This window comes from Myotis davidii, unplaced genomic scaffold, assembly GCF_000327345.1.
Source record: "Myotis davidii unplaced genomic scaffold, ASM32734v1 scaffold18, whole genome shotgun sequence".
NCBI lineage: Eukaryota > Metazoa > Chordata > Mammalia > Chiroptera > Vespertilionidae > Myotis > Myotis davidii.
Window position 1 is genome coordinate 9,279,791 of NW_006292696.1, and position 5,380 is coordinate 9,285,170.

Here is a 5,380-nt window from a genome sequence, read left to right on the forward strand (position 1 = left end):
ACTGACCTTCAGGGGGCAGCTCCTGAATTGAGTGCCTGCCCCCTGGTGGTCAGTGTGCGTCATAGTGACTGGCTGTTCCTCTGTTTGGTCAATTTGCATAAAAAATAATACAATAATTAATAATACAATTACAAAGGCTGACATATTACAAAGTCATCACTATTGGATTCATTTTTAAAAATGAGCGCATGGGACCATATACCTTTTTTTTTCAAATTACTTATCTTAGGAATTGGAAACATACACAGTGTGACAAAAGTAGGTTTATAGTTGTTCATATAAAAAATAATACAATAATTAATAATACAAGAATAAACTCTGTGTTACATGTACTCACAGTTGTAAACCTACTTTTGCCCCATCCTGTATTTCTCCTTCACTAGGCAATGAGCCTCATTAAGGCAAGATGTACGTGGCTTTGCTCCTACTATATTCATAGTAACCAGCAGAAGGCATCACACTAGTAGACATTCAGATATTTATTGAATAATGACTGGATGAATGCATGGATGAATAAAAGGTAATAGAGCTGTAGGAGTAAAAATATATTGGGGTATGTCAGGTTTCTGAAATGTGGAGGCCCTGGCCACATGGAATATTTGAAATTATATTTTTAAAAAGCCCTTTCCAGATGTAAATTTCTGATTCCAGCCAATATGTTACAGTAGGGGTCATATTTAGCCTACCACCTGAATCATTTTATAATAACCACAAAAATACATGACATAACTGTTTTTAAGACAACGAATATCAAGTAATGAGAAACAGACCCTTGAACAACAAGAAATATATGTGGTGAACCCTAGAATTGCCTCAGCTTACTGCCTTGAGAGAGTTTCTAAGTCATGGTACAGGTAGGACCCATCAGACTCCCTGAGTTGAGGAATTATATCTGAGACTACAAGGAAACCAAGACAATTAAAAGTTCACAGGACAGAGCACAGGAGAGGCGAAAACTATACAGAGAGAACCACAGAGATCTGCAAAGGGCCTTCGTCGAGTGTACAGCAGAGCGCTGAGAGAGCATGAGTGCCATTTTCTTAACGTGACCCCAGATGAGCGAAAGAACTTCCCAAAGCATTAAAGGTTAATGTGCCTGGCACTCACCCGGGGCTGGAAATAGTGACATAGAACTGACACAGAATTTAGGATTAGCTGACAAGGACATTAAAATAGCAATTATAATGTGCACTTCCAAAAAGTTAAGTAGAAACATGGAACGTATAAAAACCAGTTAAATTGAACTTTCAGAAATGAAAACAATAATGACTCAGATGAAGAATGCATTAAGCTGATTTAATGGCAGATTAAATATTTCCGTACAGGTTAGGAAACCTGAGGATGTATCAACCTTTCCACAGTGCAACACAGTAAGAATAAAGAATAGAAAATCAACAAAGAGTATCAGTGGCTTCATGTACATGCAATTAGAGTAGCTAGAGGACAGGAGTAGGCAGGCACAGAAAAATTATATCAAGATATATTGACTGAGAACTTTTCAAATTTGATGGAAACTATACACTATAGGTCCAAGCAACTAAAAAATATCTCAGGCACAAGAAACATGAAGAAAACTATCATGGCACGTCATAATCAAATCACTCACCTAGGGATAAATCTTATGTGAAAGGGAGCAAAGTTAAAGATTAACAGCAGACTTCTCACCAGAAATAATGCAATCGTGCAACTGAAAAGACATCTTTAGAGTCCAGAAGTAAAAAGCACCAGCTGAGAAATGAATGCACAATAAAATCATTCTTCAACAATGAAGAGGAAATAAAAAGGATTATAAGAGAACACTAAAAATTACTATATATCAACAAATTGACAAACAGATTCTGAAATTTGTACGGAAATTCAAGAGACCCAGAATAGCCAAATAATCTTGAAAAATAAGCAAAAGTTGGAAGACCCACATTTCACAATTTCAAAACTTACTACAAAGCCACAGTAATGAAGACTTTTAGAGTTGAATGCTTTTTGAAAGCCACAGTAACCTAGACAATGTGGTTGTGGAACAAAGATAATGATAAACATAAATAAACCAATACAAAACACACACACACACACACACACACACACACATGAATTTTTGGCAATGATGCAGACAATTCAGTGGGAAAAGAGTAGTTATTTTAAAAACTAAATTGTGCTTGAAAAAATATTCATATGCAAAAAGGTCACCTTTGTTTCCATACCTCATACTATACAGAGAAAATTTGTCTCAAAAGGGACCATAAAACTAAGCATAAAAACCTAAAATTAGAAAACTTTGGAAGAAATCATGGGCAAGAATTTTTGTAATCTTGAGTTAGGCAAAGATTTGTTAGATACAATATAAAAAGCTAAGTTCATAGAAAACTAAATTTCTAGGTTAAACTTTATCAAAATTAAAAAACAAAACCAAAAAAAGTTTGCTTTTCAAAAGACTGTTAAGAGAATCCACTGGGAGAAAATGTTTGTAAAGTATCTATAATAATGAAAGTGTAATATGCAAATTGATTGAATAACCGAACAGCAGAATGACTGTCCAGATGACCTTCTGGATGACCATGCTATGACATGCACTGGCACCAGGCCAACCAAGGTAGGTGTGATGCAATTAGTTGGGAGGCCCATCGCCCCATGATTGCCCTGCAGAGGGAGGCCCAGGCCACCCTCTGCAGAGTGATCTATGGGGGTCTATGTGGGGCGGTTGATCTAGGGGCCCTGCAATTGATCACCCCACAGAGGGAGGCCCAGGCCAATGGTCAGCAATGCTGTGATGGGTGTGTGGGGCTGGCCAGCAATCACCCTGCAGAGGGAGTCCCAGGCCAGCCAAGCGATTGTACCCCATGCCTGTTGCCCACAGAAGGAGGCGACCAGAGGTGGGGGATGGAGGGGGCAGGGCCACACAGATGGCAAGCAGTGGCAGCAGTAGGGCCTGAGGGGTCCCAGTTGCTGGAAGCCGGAGGAAGGAAAGCCCAAATAGGCCCTGATCACCTGCCAGGCCTAGGGACCCTACCTGAGGGGTCCCAGATTGTGAGGGGGCTGAGGGACATTCCCCCCCTGTGCACGAATTTTGTGCACCGAGCCTCTAGTATATCTAATAAAGGACATATATGAAGAACTCTAAAAACTCAGTCAGAAATAACTCAATTTTTAAAACAGGGCAGAAAATTTGAATCAACAAATATATAGAAAGATGCTCAATATGAGTAGTCATTAAGGGAATGCAAATTAAAAGCACAATGGGAAAGCACTACACACTTTTTAGGAGGGCTAAGATTTAAAAGACTGAGCATACCAAGTGTCAGTAAGGATGTGGACGACTGGAATTTACACTCTGCTTCTGGGATTGTAAAATGGTACAATCACTTTGGAAAACAGCTTATAGTTCTTCAGGAGTTAAGTATACTACTAACTTATGATCTAGTCATTTCTCTCCTTGATATTTACCTAGGTATTTTCCCAACAGAAATAAAAGCTTATGTGTCTAGAGATACTTGTACTGAGACAGGCTAGGAATAAAGCCCTGCAGCAGCAAGGCACATTCCATAAGAAACTAATCTCATAGATATGAGATTTAATACTAAGAGTGGGGAAAGGATAGGGGAAGGGTATGCCATAAGGACAGAATCACAGCTGATGGATAGCTATTCCCTGCGCTAACCATAGATAAGAGATTTTTCTTACAGACCTTGGGAAACTATGGAGGACGTGTTGTAAGAAAAAAAAACTGTCCTAAAGATAAAGCAAACTGGAAGCCCAGATGGATCCATTACTCAGAAAAGAAGATAAAGATAAGCAGCCTGGAGGACCAGATGAGCCCATCACTCAAAAGGAGATACATTTTAAGAGCAGATCAAGGACAGGTCTTCCGAAAGGAGACAGTGTCTTGGGTTACTCTTTACGAGGACAATAATAGAAAACAGACCCTCAGAATTCACATAATTTTTAGATTCCCCCCCATCCTCCAACCCTATATAACGGCTGGTCTGAGAAGAGATGTCAGACCAGTTTGTGGGGTATCATATCTGTCGCTCTCTCTCAGATCACTGGCATCTTAATAAAAGCACCTCAAAGTTTCAACCTTGTCTCTACTTATTGACTCTGGTAGCAACGGGCAGCAGGACTTGGTTCTGGTTCCAGTACAATGTTTATAGCAGCTTTATTTGTAACTAGAGGCCTGGTGCCCGAAATTTGTGCACTGGCGTGGGGGAGTCCCCTCAGTCCAGCCTACACCCTCTACAATCTGGGAACCCTCTCACAATCCGGGGTTGCTGGCTCCCAACAGCTCACCTGCCTGCCTTCCTGATTGCCCCTAACCACTTCTGTCTGCCAGACTGATCACCTCCTAACCACTCCCCTGCCAGCATGATTGAAGCCTAACTGCTCCCCTGCTGACCTGATTGCCCCCAACTACCTTACTCTGCCAGCCCGGTCACCCCCAACTGCCCTCTCCTGCCTGCCTGGTCACCTCTAACTGCCCTCTCCTGCAGACCTGGTCCCCCGCAACTGCCCTCCCCTGCTGGCCTGATTGCCCACAACTGCCCTCCCCTGCCAGCCATCTTGTGGCTGTGGGCACTGCCATCTTTGAGGGCATGGCTGTCAATTAGCATATTCCCTCCTTATTGGATGTGGGCACCACCATCTTTGAGGGCGGGCAGTCAATTAGCATATTTCCTCCTTACTGGCTGTGGGTGCTGCCATCTTTGTGATGGTGTGAGGGTCAATTAGCATATTCCCTCTTTATTAGCTAGGATGGCCCCCAAATGGAAACATGGAAATAGCCATAACAACTGCCAAAGTGTGGACTATCTATATAATGACTTCTACTCAGTAATAAAAGGGAATAAACTGTCAGTACATGTAACATGAACAAATCTAAATTATGCTGAATGAAAGAAGGCAGGCATAAAAGGAGATATACCACATGATTCTATGATTGCTTTTGGAAATGCAGACCAATGTATAGTGAAGGGAAACAGATTAGTTGTTGCCCAGGGGGCAAGTTCAGGGAGGGGTGGGAATAAGAGATTGCAAGGGAGCATGAGGTAACCTTCGTGGGTGATAAAAATAAAGTTCATTGTGTGATTGTAGTGAAGATTCATGAGTATATAAAAATGTCAGAATTTATGAAGCTGTACACTTTAAATATGTGTGGTATAGTATATAACAATTATATTTCAATAAAGCTGCTTTTAAGGATCCATTTCACCCTTCCAGGTACCACAACGTATGAATAAATTCTAAGTCTGTCATTTGATTCAGTCATAAAACTTCTAAATCAGTATTAGGACTGACATTAAAGGGAACAAAAGAGCCTACAGAATCCAATAAGGCAGCTCCCATCAGCTCCTCTTAGAAGTTTTCTATTCAGTTAAATTACTTTCCTCCC